The following is a 17,517-nucleotide window of genomic DNA, read 5'->3' as shown; positions in this document are numbered from 1 at the left end:
GCTAAGGGAAGGAAGTCTACTTTTACACAACTTTTTATTCTTTTGACATTTTTTTTTTACCAAATACTAATGTAGTTCAAAATGTGCCCTTAAACACAGCCCCATTCTTAAATCAAGATACATGGAGAGTAAATAAGATCAATAACTTGATGATAAAAATGATTTAGAAATGTAGTCTTCCCAGATCAATATCACATAATATCAACTTCTCCCATCTAAACTGGACAAAGGGTTTTAAAATGGGAAGAAAACAGTTTGATTGCAAGTTGTTTGGAGGAGATCTATTTTTATTTGAACAGCTGAAGCATGAATACAGTCTTCCAAGGTGCAAACCCTCCTCCTCCTGAAGCTTGTGGAGCTCCTTCATGTACTGCTGTCTTATCTGCTGGCCATCTTCTCTCACCAGAACTTCGACTGTTGAAAAGTCATTCTGAAGAAGCTTGAGCATGTGACATGGATCCAGGAGAACGTGAACTTTTAGTGAGGGGTCTTCAGGATGGCAAAGAAAGAGAGAAAATATCAGTTATTCATTAAATCATTTTGTTTGTTCTCATCTATTTTTCTGTATTCATCTGTGTGTAAGAGCACATTTATAAATTCAACAGTGTACTACCCAGACAACAAAGGTACAGTATTCAGGTAATCAACATCTATTCAAAGTTAAGAAGTTAAACCTTATTGTAATCATGCTGTTTTCAGCTCTCACTCACTTGCACAATGATACTCCACATCAAATTGCCTCAGATTTTGTGTGAGGAAAGATAAAGCAATTTATTGTGGATAGTACTTCATCTTAACATGAAGCAAATATAACCTGAATTATTTAAATCATTAACAGGTCCCAACTCTCTGTGCTGCAGTACAGAACATACAGTAACTCATTTATTATTAACATGAGCTCGGTACATGTTAATACTTGTACTAATTGCTTTATATCTTATTTTAATTCAATATGTTATTTATATGTTATATTTCTACTGCTATATTCTTTGTAAGAGCATCTGTAACGATTAAGAACTATATTAATAACCAGATTAAATTTCCCTGAACTTGTAAAAAGTGATTATTTTTATTTGGTAACAGTTTGCACAAATCTTAAGACACTACATCAACCATGTAACTTTAATGTCATCCTCTATAACCTACAGAGCATATTAGGTTCAGTTGAGTTCAGTTTATGTTACTGACGGATAATTACTAAACAAAGTTTGTTTTTTAATGTCGACATTTACGTGGAGTATAACATTCATCATAACGTTAGATAACCATATTTACAGTCTGTGGTTAACCACCGAGGTGAACCTTTAGCTTCTAACATCACACAAACTCATTATTTATCTTAACAACAAACATTTCTAAAACATTGTAAATAATGGACTACACTGAGTAGTTAGCCGACTGGTTTACAAGCTAACGCTAAACAAGCTAGGTCCGTAAATATAAATACCGACACGAGTAATCAGTAAATATAACACTACTATATCACTTACCGAAAAAAACTGAAGCATCCACTTCTTGGATGGTCTGTTAACCGCACAGCAAGCCATATATGTTGTCAGATATGTGTTAAACAAACTCTCCAAACGAAGTAAAAAAGAAGAGAAATCAGACGGATCAAGCTGTTAGCCTCCTGACCTGCTGAACTGACAGACAGATGCAGCGCGCAGAGCTGTCAATCAAATCTGCCACAACCCTTATATGGGCATAGCCGTTTTCCTTAATAGAATAAAATCCGATGAGTTATAAAAAAATTCACCCCCCCCCCCCCCCACAGTGTGAGGAGAAGGGGCCGTCAACTTATCAGATATATCTTGTTTTTTCAACCAGGCTGTAAACATGTTGATTCCTGTGGTAAAAACGGGCTTTTTTTGGCTGTGGGCTTATGGCACTTCCGGCGCTTCTGCAGCCAGCCTCAAGCGGAACCTCGAGGAACTGCAGTTTTTTGTACTTCCGCATTGGCTTCGTTTTTCGAGACCGGAGGTTGCCCCTTGGGGATGACACAGAGTTACAAGCTTATTAATGAGCTGATACCCTAGGCTTTTGAGAAAACAAGAACTGCATTGTGTGATATTTTTTTGTCTTTTGGCTGCTATTGGCTTACGTCGACTGTTCTTCTGTAAACAGATATGACATCATGATTATCGATCCCAAGGGAAAAAAAGGTTTTAAATTGGTCAATTAAAAAAATCTAGGTATCTATGTGGATTGATTATTTTCCTACCCCTATTTAAATTGTGTTTTTTTTTTTCAAAGTTTCAATGATTACTATGTTAACATTACTGAGAGACTGGAGGTTTGATTCAACCACCGGGTCAAGTTAGAATGTTGACATGCCAACTGCATGCTTACATTCATTCATTGCTTTACTGCTGAAAATCACAAGAAAACGCCAAACATTAAGTGACATGAAAACATGTTAAATGTGTACTTGATACTTGATATAATTTTCCAGTGTTTATACATTTCTCTAACTTCTCAAACTGACATGTTAACTATGAAATGGCTGAATGCTAACTTTAGGTGTAGCTAACAGGTTATTAAATATGTTTTTTTCTTAACTCATCATTTGGCCCGATGTGTCTATAGATTTTCAGTATCCATCGTCTGTAGTTTCTTATCAAGCGGGAAGCTTCAGAATTTAAACTGTTGCTCAGATTGGTGAATTTAACATGATTTAAACCTGAAGCATAACAGTGAGACACGATAACAACATTTAGGCCTCCCACACTGAGCGCGACGCCCGGGAAATATGATATATTGTGAGTTCAATCCTCTACTGCACGCGTGTCACCAGCCGTCTGTGGCATGGTTTTGTTTTGTCAGAAACGCAGACGGCGTGCGCATATCTATCTGGAAGCATCTCTGAAGTGTAGAGCAGCCTGAAGCAGCTGGATTTAAAATCACAAGATTCCATGAGAACTACGAGATAACTAAGATCACACGATAATTGCTAAATCACGTGATAACAACAGACAAACAACAGTTTACATTGCCCTTCCTAGGTTGATAATGTTGATATAATGTCATGTCCAGCTCTGTGTCTTAGGTTATGTTTTAATTTCTACTTGTATTATTTCCTGTTTTGGGTCACTAACCTCTCCTCTCATTTCAGATCCTTCACTTCCTGCCCTCATGTGTTTCCCTCCTGTGTGATTATCTTCCCCGCCCTGATTGTTCCCGGCTGCATCTCGTTGTCTTCCCCCTCACCTTAGTATTTAGTCTGTGGCTTCCCTTCCTTCTGTGCCAGTTCGTCTTTGACCCCTGTGTGAAGCGTACAAGCCTTTTGTTTCCTCTTAGATCAGTTTTTTGGATTCTGTCTGCTTGTAAGAAGTGAAGACTGTTTTTTTTCCCCCTAACCAAAGACTGTGTTTTGAGTCGTGCTTTTGAGTTCAGTTACCTGTGGTTTTGTTACATATAATACGTAAGGGGATATATGGCTGGGTATCTGTAAAAAGAACAATGTTTTAATTTTCTATTTGATTGGATGCCAGTGGTACTCAGCGAGCCACATTGACCAAAAAATATTTCTGCAAGAGCCACAATCAAAAGACCTCTTTCTTTCCTAACATGTGTGTGGGAAACACAGCGACATGACTTGCAAAGAATAATTTCTGCTGACAATGTTTCCCTATTTTAAATAATTACTTTGGATTTTTTTCTCCAAGTACAGTAGGACCTAAAAGAGCCACAACTAGTCCCAAATGAGCCACATGTGGCTTGAGAGCCTCGAGTTGAGTATCACTGTCTATGCATTCCTACGTCTGACTTACTGTCCATGTCAATCTGCTCTTTTCAACTTGACACGTGCTGAATTGGCTCGATGAAAAAAAGGCTTGGTGCCTGTTTTCAGGCTGTCAGCAAATCAGTTTATTGTCCAATGAAGCGTTCTGCCTGTCCATATTCAGATTAGATCTAACCATGAACAGTACAGCTAGAGATGTTCATTTTATTTGTACAGAAATAAACAACATGTCTGTGAGGTTGTAATAAAAACATAGTTAATAACTGTGGTACATGTGTGATAGACCATAGAAACAGAGTTTTCCAAGAAATATTAGTGTGTGTGTGTGTGTGTGTGTGTGTGTGTTCATGAGTTTGTTTGTGTACGTTTAAATGTGTTGGTGTGGCTCTGGTTGGCGGGAGAGAGTAGGGAGGGTTGCTGTGGGTGGCGATGAGCAGCTACTCAGTTTCCACAGCAACACCCCGACTCGGTCAGTCTCCATGGCAACTGATAACAGCATTAGCTGATTCAGCCGAAGTAAAGGTTCATATTTGCTTCTTTTTTTTAGACTGTTGATGACAAATGGATGGTGGGCACAGGGACTCCAGGGACACATTAGAAAGAAATCCAGCTGCTTTAAAGCCAAACAACTAAGTTTGTGGAGATAAAGTGGAACAATGTCTCATGGCTATAATGTGCCAACTATTAAACAAAGAACATTACAATTAGTGTAGATAACGTGGATAATCACTCTTTGGACAAAGTGGTGCCATTGCATGGAATAAATCTTTTAGCCAAAGGTGGAGCCAGTTATTTTAGTTATATATGAATCACATTCATAATCCATTAGCTTCTTTTGAATGTACTGTTATATTTCTGTAATATCAAGAGGAATGTGTTTTATTAAGAGTGAACACCTATAGGAGACAGTGGTGAAGGTTACAGGGTCAATAACATGGAAGCCTCTTGGGACGAGCAGAGGCAGAGAAATCATTTGGATCTCCATCTTATCAATAAGCAGTGACCAGAGAGTCTGAAGCTTTACTGTAACAAATAGAGGAGCACCTCTCCCTCAGCACCATGAAATATAACCCAATTAGCACAAACACAACCCACAACACATGGATACAATAACTTGACCTTGGATTTAATTTTCGTTCACTCCCACCACATTTATCATCGCAAAGAAAACAAGGAGGAGAGGCCGGGTGATTGGATTGAGGTTAAAGGAGAAACACTCAAAGTACAGGAGAGTAGGGGACACTTAAAGACGGCTCAATGTGAGGTCAATAAGTACTCAGTTAATGGTGAAGATGAAAAGGGTGTAAGCTAATATTAAGTGTCAAATTTCAACTACCTGTATGACATTCAGTCTTTTCCTGATGTTTTCCAGATGCGTGTGTCTCCCTGTTTATCTCAATGATTCAAATTTTTGAGAATCAATTTATCCACTACACTGTTATCATCAGAGTCAGAAAAGAGTGCCAATACTTGATCGATGGATAGCAGCAAAGTAAAATGTTAATGCTCAGGAATCTTATTAACTCTAAATGGGCTACAGTATGCTGAATATTTTATGGCCACGTTCCAAATCATAAATAGACCCACCCACAGCTACCCAATTAAAAGAGCCTAAGTGGGACTGTCTTGCAGAGCGTAGATAATTACTTGTATTTGCTTAATTTGGCACTATGTTTTCGTCTTGTTTTTCAACTAGATCCATGGAAAACTATTGCCTTAAAGGTTATATAAAAAAAACTCAATTCATGTTTTTTCAACAGGTCCTTATGCGTTTTCTACTTCCATTCTGCTACAGCTAAATAACAGTGAGCAATAATTATCAATGTTATCCCAGCAACACAATTGGATTGGTTGCCATGGGAGCAGAAGGGGTTGCCTCATGCCATGCAACAGCTAAGCAAATGCACACTTGGCATCTATGAAATATACACAGGGGAGGAAGGAGGAGGGGAGGAGGGGAGGAGGAGAACAAAGAGAGGAAGAGGGAGAAATGATCTTGCTGATCTAGTCATGCATTTCTATACCTGTCTCCTGCACAGACTACATATAAGGAAAGAGCAGGCATGGTGAAAACACAGATTCCTTAATCCCTCGAGCACCTGCTGGAGAAAACAAGAGAAAGGCACATAAACCAGGGTGCCGCAACACGCAGAGTATACTGCAATGAGCAAATCAAAGAGGCGTGCCTGCTGACAGGAGGCACATGGACTGGAGACTGTAAATGGGCAGGCAGCTTTACTCTATGTGTGTGTGAGAGAGAGAGAGAGAAAGACAGATAGAGAGAGGTTGGCAAAATGACTTTTATTAGGAGAATGCAAAAAGGCAAAAAAAATATTTTTAGCAGTATTTGTTACAAAATATTTTTGGTCAGACTGTAAAATATGTCTACTTGAAGCTAGCTGACATTAGTACAGTATGGGCCGGTTGTAGATGGGCAAGGCAGATGAGGTCACAGGGTAGAGAAATAACATGCTAACGTGTAAGAGTTTAAATTTAATCTGCATCAGTTTAAGCCCTAAAATAAATGTGCTTTAAAATGACAGAACAATCTGCTTATAGGCTGACTAATAAGTTACACGGGACAAATTGAATGATTTTCTGAATCCTGGTGACTTGTGTCATGATGTTTTAATGATGATATCAGTCCTTTCCAAACGACACGGGGAAGTACAAATACATTTACCAGAATCACTTTCTTTGTTTTGTTTTTAAAGCTGGTGACCATTTCTTTTTTTCATAACAAACCTCAAATTAAAACAAACATTTTTTTAAATTATTGCTGTAATGCAACGTATACATACGGTATATAAAACCTGTAAGTGCCACATGGTAAGTACTGAATTACTCATTGATTTACTCATTTAGGCTAGGTGTTACTGTCAGGGTTCGTCTGTTTCAGTCATGTCATGAACAATTAGCAAGTTGTCAAAGCCTCAATCTCTTCCACACATTTTCCTTCTAAAAATAGTCCAGTGTGTGTGTGTGTGTGTGTGTTCTGTCAGTTCAATAATACCATCCTCACTGGTGTAATCCTGTAATTTCCTCCATTAGGGAAGTTCCCACTCACACTTAATCTTATATAAACTAGCTCTTAACCCTAGTAATCGTATATTGTACATTTTGGGCTGCTGTGTGTACAGGTTCTTTTGAATAATGCCTTTTCTGGGGAGGGGGGGGTGGGTTGTGTATTATTATGTTAAAACAGGTAAGGGGGGGGGGGGGGGTCAGGAGGAGTCATTTGACACAATGGATGGCTGGGTTCCACACATTTTAGCATAATATTATTTCATGATGAAGTCCTTTTGCGTTTTGATTGTTCAAACCTTTCTTAAAGCTGCTTCATTCAACATTAATCCAATTCATTATTTTCTGTGGAGAAGGGATATCAAACTACTTGTAAGAGCTTCCCCCTTTCTAATGTTTGAATTCATTAAATGTGACCAAAATGAAATCACATTTAGTTTGTTAATCCAGATTTAATTTGACACCAGAGTCTGGGAAATCACACTCTACACTGTATTGAGACAAAGGTGTTGTACTGAATATCGAGATATGAAATTCAAACGGTTCTATTATTTATTTTTATTATTATTTTTATTATTACAGATTTATTATTGACATATATGGACATTTTAAAGGAGAGAGGGAGGGGTGTAAAGATTAATCGTAAAATCGTGATAAATTAATTCCAAGGTGTCTAGATTCACATCGGTACTCTGAAAAATTAATCACGATAATATCTTGAGCGTCAGCAGCTGAAGAGCAAGATTTTGAAATTGAGGACGCACCACCGTCTTTAAATCCGAGGTGTGGAAACATTTTGGCTTCCCCAAGACAGAAAATGAAAGAGGTGAGAAGATAACAGACAAGACAAAAACTGTGTACAAATATTGCAAGAAGACGGGGAACTAAATAGAACAACCAACATGATGCAGCATTTAATCAACTCACAATGAGAGGCTCCAATCACCTCCCCTTGTTGAGAGAAAAAAAAACATGAAAAGGCCAAAGCACACTGACAAGTGGGTTTGTAGCCCCTACAGGAATCTTTTCCAGTCATAATTTGTCTACAGTCTCAATTTGTAAAATAAATCGTGAGAAAATCGTATCGTGAACCCAGTATCATGAATCGTATCGTGAGTTGAGTGAATCGTTACATCCCTAAGAGAGACAGTTACATACCTGTAGGAGAGAAGCTCCAACAGACATGGTGACACCAATAAAAACACAAATGTGATGTCCTGTCATGGCTTTTGGGTTGTTTGTTGTGAGTGTATGGACCACATACCAGTGGTCTGTGGATGTATTTAAGTGGGATAAGTTAATAATGCCATCAGTGTGTGGATGTGGTGTGAATGTGACATGCATTGTTAAAGTGCTCTGAGTAGTCAGAATACTGGAAAAATGCTAAACAAGCTAGTCCAAGTCCATTTTATAATTGATCTTTTCTAAACATGGTGTTTACTTAAATCTGAACCTCCATTACTATGTGAAATAAATTGATATAGAGTTTTCAAAGGCAAGGGGTTTCCCAAACTTTCTGAAGTATTGATTTCTGTAGTTATCTGTTTACTTTTTAAAAACACACTTTTGAGTTATATTGACAGACACATCCCTAACAAAGAAAAGGAAGTTTAACGTGAAACTTTCCATGTACTGTACCAATATTAACATATAAGTATATGTTTTCTGTGACCTTATATAAGATGATTTGACTGAACAGGTACTTCAGCATTATGCACAGTCAGGTGCAGCAGCACATTGTGTGAGGTAGGGTGTGATCAAAACAGGGTTTAGCAAGAGCAGATGGCCAAGATTAACGCCTTAAAGCACGGAGCACTTCCCCTCCCCCTGAAGAGTCTACCACAGGTTGATTGAGAGGAGGCACACACTTACACACACAGTACACACACATAACAATTGCCCTCTGACAAGCTATGATATTCCCACAGACGTTACAGTGGATAACAAAGAAAAAAGGGGTATTTAGGGTGGTACTGAAGTGAACTGACTCAGCAAAGGGAACTCTAACATTAAATAGAAAATAAAACACAGCATTCAAAAGAGGTTCAGAAACTACCTGAATAAAGAGAGATGTATCTTCTAGTCACCGGGAAATGGATGTTTTTTGTGTCTTTATATATAGAAGTGCGCAAGAATGTGTCAAAGGCAAAAAAGAAGGACTATTACATAACTGAAAAAAGGGTGCCTTGCCTCCCCAAAGATGAAGACAGAAAAGATAAAACGCAACACTTCACAACAATGAGGGAATAATTCATGTTCCTGTCGCGTGTTTAACTCGAGAGCTTTTGCACTCTGAATTCCCACGGATTTCCGACAACTTCAGAGGCGCCGATCACACACTTTACAGAGCGTCTGGTGACACTTCCAGCAATATGGCGGGAAACGGGGAAAGCCAGCTTGCCAGGCACTGAACTATAAAATCAGAAGGACCAGTGCCCAAATGGTGACTCGGCATGTGGTCAATTTTATACATTTTGTATAAGAAATTGACACAGCTTGATTTAAGTTACATTATCCCTCCCGTTAAAAATATATTATTTTCCTTCATCAATGACACATATTACTTTATAGATTAACATTTTGCCCTTAGAGTCAACAATAAAATCACTATTTTGCTTGTTTCTCAGCTCAAGTCTGACATTTTGTGACTAAATGGAACATTGTGACATTTCATTAACCCCGTTGTTGCTAATGTGCCTAAATTAATCTCTGACTAAGCCTGACATGAATAAATGAACTTTTACAATTTCTAAGGTGCATTTATACCTGAAATTCTGAACACAATGTCACAATTCACACCACGTGTTAATGCTGGTGGGAAAATGGTCATAATGTTCTTTTCTCTTGAGAGCTCTCTGTCTGTTTTCTCATTAACTTGTAAAACAAAAGGACGGTTTTATTCCTCTGCAGCACTGTCATTCAGCAGCCACTGTGTTCTGTTTTATGGTAGACCTTAAGGGGCATAGGCATCAACCTCTGCGCTCCGTCAAGAAAACATATTAAGAGGAGCAGGATCGAAGACAGAATGGCGATTCTAACACTTTTCAGGGATGAGAGATGCAATTATTCTGACAGAGTCTCTAAAACCAGCGACTTATGTAAGCTTACTTAGCATTCAGTGTGTGCATGTACTGTATGTTAGACTGTTACCACAGCGACAATGTAAAGGAGGAACCGAGCTTTGCAGATAAATGTGAAATACAAAATGAAATGCAGCCCATTAAGCCAAATTAAACAGGGCTAACACATCTCTAATGAATTCTGCTGGCCACTGCCTGTGAGATTATAGCACCTTTATTGACAGGGTTTCTCAGAATACAGCTTTACTCTGCTATCACACTGTAAGGCCTGATACCAGTGCATCCCTGATGGAGACATGAAAGAGTAAAAAGGAGATATTAGTGGGATTGATGTGTTTCTCATTTTGAAACCCTTGTGGACAAAGAAACGGTGGGTGTTGGGTAATGAATGGGTTCTAGGCGGGAAGATAGCTGTCTTTGCACCTTCTCTGGATCATCTCAGGGGTTTTGTTTCACTGTAATGAGCCAGGTGAGTTACAGTCCCTGGAATAATCACACACTTGAGGAAACCATGGAGGATATGATGAACATGGCAGAACAACGTTTGCTTGTAATTTGTCTTGTATCAGGCATTCAGCTTTCTAATGTTAGAAAAATTAGACAATCAATCACAGGTCCTTTATCATAATTGTTTCCAACACTTTGGTCAATTGTGGGTTTTACTATCAAGTTATTTCCAGCACTACTACAATGGAGTTTGATTTATTATGGCAGAACACTTGTAAACCTGAAGTCTCTCTAACTGAGATTGTTATAAACTCACACACACATCGTGCAGTGTGTGTGTGAGTGCACCCTGCAGTGCACGCATTGAAATACTGGGATGAACCAGCTTGAAAGAAGCTAAAGCACTCAGTGTTACATCACAAAATAATGCGTGACAGATATCAAAGTGAAGACACCAGTGGTGATTTCTTTCTGTAAATGACACCCACACAAGCACACACTCCTACACTCAGCCTACTTGATCGTGCACACAAACACTGATGCACAAACACCAGCACACACTGAACAATCACAATGATGCAAGCAAGACACATAACAAACATCCTTTCCTAGGGGAGAGGAAATAGGAGAGTGGATGAAAAAGGAGAGTAGAGGAAAAGGGAGAGGAGAAGAGAGGAGAGGAGATAAAAAGGTGAGCTGTGACTCACACTTAATGTTTTCCTGATTCAGCCCACACATGCTTTTCTATGAGCTTGCTATCTGCTCTGTAATGTATTGTTGTTGAGTGTAGAGAATATCTAGCTATGTAGAAATAGTTACATCCTATAGGCATCAGTTAGGTGCCAAAGATAAATTCTCTATTCACAATTGTATTTATTTTTATTTACGGGCAGAAAACTACTAAGAAGTTTACTTTCTTGAAAGTGTACATAGTGTCTCTGTGACGCAGTTTTCAATCTTTGAGAGTATCTCTGATTCAGGGATCAACTTCATTTGGGACTAGGCCCACCAGAGATGAGAAAAATATGCGATGTAATGATGTTGGATAATTTGTTAAATTTTGCCATATGAAGTGTGATAGTCAAAAAAAAAGTTAACAAAAATTTAAGAGTGCATATAAGCTATATTTCTGTGTAATCTATGTCTATCTGCTGTTCTCCATGTTTTAATATGTGCTTGCACTTTCTCCTGAACCCAAAATAAATCAACGGGCATTTTTTCCAAAACCAAATTGGCAACAAATAAATCTAAGGGAGCTTCATCTGATCGCATCAGAATGGTGTAAAATGTGAATTATTCCCAGGTCCCAATCAAACAGGTAACATATGTGAATGCTGGGTGAGAAAGCATAGCTTGTATCTATAAAATCAGACTTTTGAATGTTTATTATAAATGCTCTAATTGCGTTATCGATGAAATTGCGATTAATTGCACAGGCCTGTTTTTGGACACCTTCGCTTTACTCACCTCACTGAGGTGGTACACTTATGGAGGATCAGTATGCTACAAACAGCAGTGGTCCATCCTGAAGTCAGGGCTGTCAGGAAGACAGATAGAGTCTGGATGTTGGGACAGACTCTAGTGGGTTTGACTTGACTGATCTCAGCCTCCCACAAACTAAAGGTAAGCTATCTTGACCTAAGGATGCCTCAGGGCAATGAGGGGGAAAAATCTCAGTTGAGGAGGAGAATCCCAACAAGATATATAAAAAAAAAATGGGCATCTCACTGTGCTGTGAAGCAGGTAGAAATCTGTCAGGGGACTCATCCCAATCTGTCTCATTTAGCTGTAGGTCAGATGAGGTCAGTCACATCTGAACTAGAGGCAAAATGGAAATGACTTAGCTTAGACTTGTCAATGTGATGGCCAAATCTCTGACAGGATAGTCAAGTGTACAACATATGAGGTCAGCCTTCTGCAGTCAATCAGGATTTTAACACTGATCTCTAATTATGATTTATCCGTCTTTACTGGATATCATTCTAATTAAAGGAACATTAGTCTCATACAATGTCTCTACACATTTAAAATCTAACAGGGAGGATATCGAATGGGGGAACTTTCAAACCAACAACTGGCCAAGCTTTGAAGGGTAAAAAGCTGTGCATACAACACAGTTGACACAGCAATGCACCCTGGAACATTAACTGAAAATGAATCACTCGTTCATAAATGGAAAAATAAGGGTCCTCATATTTACTAACCATGAAGCCTGACCAGATGTGAAGACATTGGATTGTTTCCATCTAGATATACTTGGCCTTCAGCCCTCTCCTGTAAAACTCTATCAAAGCAGCTAGCTTCTGAACAATGCCAAGCACTTTATCTTTATCATTGACATGCCAGTTGTTTATGGATTGTGTACTCCACTTTCTTTCTTGTTGACTCTCCTACCCTTGAAAAGAGGCAAGGTCAACTTCAAGTACAGAGATTGGAGAATTAATCCACGATATCAGTATTGGAGAAGTAGCAGTTTGCAGTCACTATATAACCCTAAGTAAACCACAACTGTTACTAATGAAAGTCTTTGCAGTACATTTTCATGACTGTGCAACTTTTCACATACATGTGAAAGCATACAGTACGTAAGAACAAAGCATACAAACCCAAAAGTACCCAACAACAACAAAAAACCAAGACAACATAAGAACCCAAAAGCAAAGCACCCAAACAACATCAACAAAACCCCAACAGCAGAAATGACCCATACAGTACCAAAAACCGACCAAGAACCCAAAGATGTAAGAAGATGTAGGCAATTAAAAGGGAGAGAAGCAATAAGAAATAAAAACAATCAGAAGATATAAAAACATATGTTCCACCTCTCCAGATCTAACATAAACACTGCATGGAGAATTTTACCCCAAGACTTGGGGACATAAGTTGAGTCTGAGCCCAGAACAGTGGAGTCTTTTTGTTAGGAATTGATGAAATATAAATTAAATATTATATGAATGTAGGATGTTAAATAATGGTAACTGTTTCTACCGTAACTGTTGCACTTACACTATTATTAAGACAGTTTGGAGACTAAACAAATTGATTGATTGATTAAAGCCAACATTAGATGAATAGTTGCAGTCCTAGTTGACAACTAAGTCTTAGCATAAAAGCACCTTCTTAAAACTCCATGAGCATGTTGACCAATGAGCTCATCTTTGAAAAACCTTGAGTGCCTCTCCACACAGAGAGGGAGAGAGATTGGCAGCTAGCTGGCAGACATGCTGGTCGAGTGAGTTGGTACTGTTGCCAAAGCCACCGCAGAGTGTCTCTCTTCTTTCATACAAAGAGCCTATTCCGAAATGTTTCTGTCTCTCTTAAGCACACAAACACACACAGCATTACATCAAACACTGAATGTGACAAGTGAGGACAGTCTGTCGGTCTGTTGTGTGTGTTCTTGTGTGTGCATCCTTGGATTAGGTTGTCTCACTGACACACAAGGTTTGACCTGTAGTTCGGCTTTACATACAGCTTTAACTGCACAAGTGTGAAGTGGCCTGCTGCAGTACTACCTTAGCTAACGCTTGTGTCTGCACCGCTCACTCTGGCAGCTGACTACTTTAGGGTGAGCAACTCATGTGACCACACAACAAATCCCCAGTTTAACCTAATTATGTAGGTTTAAATGATCTTGACAGGAGGTGAAACCAGGTGAATGCTATTTATATGAGGTACCTTGACTATCCACTTCTCATCAACTAGATCGTCAGTGCAACAACAAACAAAAAAAACATTTAAACTGACAAAACTCTGCTGATGGAGCCAGCATTCTCCCCTGCAGGTGGTCCAAAATTCTGCCAACAGGATCCTGACTGGCACACAGAAGAGAGACAATGAATTCCTCCATGCAAGCTCCCCTTCACTTGTTACCAGTTCATTACACAATTGGTATTGAAGGGTTTTTTTAAGAACAGTTTTTCCCCTTACTGAGTTCCCTTTGTCTTTGTTTCCCTTTAAGGTTCACTCACTCCTGCCAGTTAAGGCCCAAAGGAGATTTTCTGTATTGAAACTGCAGATGAGTTAAACTCTCTTATAAAGTCTTCCCTTCAACTGAAGTTTATAAAAAAAACTGGCTTTATCATCAAGCACAGAACAATCCTGTTTAAACCAAAATTCTAGGCTAAGCAAACAGACATGTTGTGCTGAATTTATTAACAAGAACTAGTACTTCTATATACTTGCATCATTTTACCCTTTTAGTGTATAAGTTGAGTTCATTTGATACATAAGGGAAACAAAGGTCATGAAAAAGACCCTGAAGAACACCATTCAGTTCTCCCATTTATCCTCCGATTCCTTGAATGCAACCTTCAAGCCAACATGGCTACAGTATCAACTTCAGACACCACAGGCGTTGATTCATGAGCTCAGATATAGATCAATCATGCATCACCTTGACATTTACACCTTCAGCTGATGACTGCGCACCTAATGCATACTTAATGATTATATACTTACTATCCAATTACTTCTGTAAATCAGCCTGTAAGAATTCAATGATGAGTCCTACCTCGTAAGTACAATGCCATTCTACCATAACACACACAAATGGTAAACTTCAAATAGTGACAAATCATCACTTTGAGTGTTTTCTTTAATACACAAGGCATATCCCATAATCACAACCATGAGAAAATACAGCATTTGAAAGGTTGCAAATTATAACCCTTTTTTTAATTTAAAGATGATTAAAATATAAATAAAATAATGTCGATCATATCATGTCAGAAGCAAACATAGATTATTATCAGGTTTCAAGACAGTGACACAACAAAAAAATGCCCTTTCCTCTTCCATTCCTTAAAGTCAATCTACAAGCACGAAATGGCCAAGGAATCCGATGAAACAGCTCCTTTATTGAACCGCTAAAGCAGTCAAAAAGCTTGGTCTTCTTAAAGGGTACAAGCCCCGCTCCCTCGGTGAGGAGGAGCCCATGAGCCGCTGCCTCGGCTTGAATGCATCAGGCATTTCAATGTAACTGCACACACACACACACACACACACACACACACACACACACACACAAGGAAAGTGGACACGACAGAGGAAAATCAATAGCCAAGCCACTGTATGTAAATGAGACATGACTGAAGCCAACAAATGTTTCAGACATGTGTCATATTCAAGCTCCTAGTTATGTATTCAGGTCAGTGATATCTGAGGTGTTAGAGCCCACCCTGCTTTAACTGCATTCACTGTGTTGGATTGATGATGAAGCAGATGCTCAATGGAAAAAAAAAATCTGATTCTAATGTAGCTGCAGCTTTCACATTTTAAATGACATCAAATAGCCTAAATCATCACCACAAATGGAGTTAAAAAATGTAATTTTTATCACTATGGTTATAAAAACAAGCATGCACATAATGGGCTTTAATTTGAATGATCAATCAGGGAGGCCAATGACTCAGCACCTGTATTTGCACCCTTTCCTCCTTCTCTTAATGATAAGCATTCCTCAGATTATAAACCATTACACTTATTCTTTAGTGGGTGATAACAGTGATTTTTTTTCACAGTGACCTCATGTTAAAGCTATCTATAATGAGTTAAAAGCTTAAAGGCTGGTAGCCATGCATGCATTGCCACCGCATCATCGCAAGTCCCCGAAGTGACCGCAATAGATAGAGCCGCTATCTAGGACACTCTCCTATCAACCAGTAAACAAAACAAGCACTTAGGTGCTTAATTGGACCAACAATTGGCAATGCAGTCAATAAGGCTTACCTATTTCAGAGATTTGGTTCCAGATCTTTTGCTCAGCTGTGTTGTCATGTCAGACTAATTCCGCAACAACGCTCATGTAAGCCGGACTGAAATCAGAGATAAAACAGCACAGACTCATAAGAACCCAGACCAAATTCTCCTGTAGGCGAACAATGCGTCCTTTCTCCATCCACACAGAGAGGGGGCACCTCATCATTTGTGCTTCAGTGCCTGCTGAATTGCTCATTCAATGACGGGCGAAAGACTCCCAGTGACCGCCAAAATCACAAACGTTTGGTAAGCCATTGCCATTCATACACATACGCCTCTATGATAAAGCTTTTACAGAATAAAAGGAGTCATTTTTTCCTTTACCTGTTCGGCGCAGTGTCTTTCAGTGCAACTCCGGGTCTGTCGGACACACAGGCTCCGCAGCCGACATTTACCGTAATGACTGTACTACTAGTCACACAAAACCATACCTGTGCTCCAGTCATTACGGTATAACGCTTCAGGCGTTTTCTGGAGAGAAAAAAGGAGAAAAAATTCAAATATACAATAGGCTACTATAATTCAGACTTGGACATTTTGTAACTTGTCTCTTTCATCTTATTTTTTGTCATTTAAAATTAACACACACAACAATTGAACACCACATTCATAGGCAGAACTGACATGAAACGAGGTATTAACGTTAGCTACGGTATCTCTTCATTAACTCAAGCCATTCCTACTGTAAGATGTAGGTAAGTGACTTTACAACATTTAGAAAAATAGAATTAAAATAATTATTAGGCAAAGAAAGATGTTAGTTTACCTTCAGGTGGATATTCATCTCGAAGCTTCTTCGGTTATTAATCTGGTGATATGCGAAATGTAATTAGTGCTGCCGCTCAGACAAAAACACCACAGGTGTGCTCGATACAAATTAATTCAGTTCCTGTTTTTATACTGCTTACGAGTCATTTTCCTCAAATATCATGATATTGTAGCCTACACGTATTTTCTCCTTTGTTTTTCCCCAGCAAGTTTTGTCCAACTCACCCATCCTTAACTTAAACAGTTTTCATTGAAGCTACTTTTCGTTCATGTGAGATTGCTCTGATACACTGTTGATGTCACATTGTTCATGTTGCCCTGGTCTTACAGTAGATATCTAAGAGCACCATCCAGAGTGCTTCTGCAGTAGTTACACGTAAAATACAATATACCAATAAAGTAGGCTACTGCTCTATTGCTGTTAAAAATGACAAAAAAACGAATTGCTGTACTATAAAAAAAATCCATAATTTACCATCAGTGTATTTTGTTTATTCAAGCTAAATATGTTTGAAAATCAATAAAAAGTGGATTCTACCAAGAAGTATGCCCCACTCGATTTTATGTAACCAGCTATTGAGCTAAGGATCAGACAGACTTGCCAAGGGGGGTAAAGGTGCACCTCCTAGAGACAAGGTGAGGCGGGCCCAAGTTTTCATGCAGAGATGAGAAGGCCTCTTGTTGACATCAGAAGGG

At 38.8% G+C, this 17,517-nt stretch overlaps 1 protein-coding gene and 1 long non-coding RNA gene across 10 annotated transcripts in view; both read right to left on the bottom strand.

The window, feature by feature from the left end:
• map2 (microtubule-associated protein 2) overlaps nucleotides 1–16,448 on the bottom strand; it is a 93,145-nt gene extending 76,697 nt beyond the window's left edge. For 6 of the 9 annotated variants that reach the window (XM_061054205.1, XM_061054207.1, XM_061054210.1 and 3 more), the window contains exons 1-2: nucleotides 16,378–16,442; nucleotides 16,024–16,109 (exon numbers count right to left, since the gene is read on the bottom strand). The gene's annotated coding sequence lies outside the window, so the exon portion shown is untranslated. Of the gene's footprint in view, nucleotides 1–16,023; nucleotides 16,110–16,377 lie in introns of all 9 variants that reach the window. The other 3 variants (XM_061054212.1, XM_061054213.1, XM_061054206.1) reach the window with 2 other exon arrangements.
• On the bottom strand, nucleotides 265–1,996 carry LOC132987265 (uncharacterized). The gene is made up of 2 exons (XR_009675603.1): nucleotides 1,491–1,996; nucleotides 265–489 (listed from the first exon to the last, which is right to left on the bottom strand). It is a non-coding gene; the product is annotated as an uncharacterized LOC132987265 (long non-coding RNA).
• Nucleotides 16,449–17,517: the final 1,069 nt, after the last annotated feature.

This window comes from Labrus mixtus, chromosome 13 (assembly GCF_963584025.1).
Source record: "Labrus mixtus chromosome 13, fLabMix1.1, whole genome shotgun sequence".
In the NCBI taxonomy this organism is placed as follows: domain Eukaryota; kingdom Metazoa; phylum Chordata; class Actinopteri; order Labriformes; family Labridae; genus Labrus; species Labrus mixtus.
Note: the sequence above shows the minus strand (reverse complement) of the source record. Positions and strands in the feature narration are given on the sequence as shown.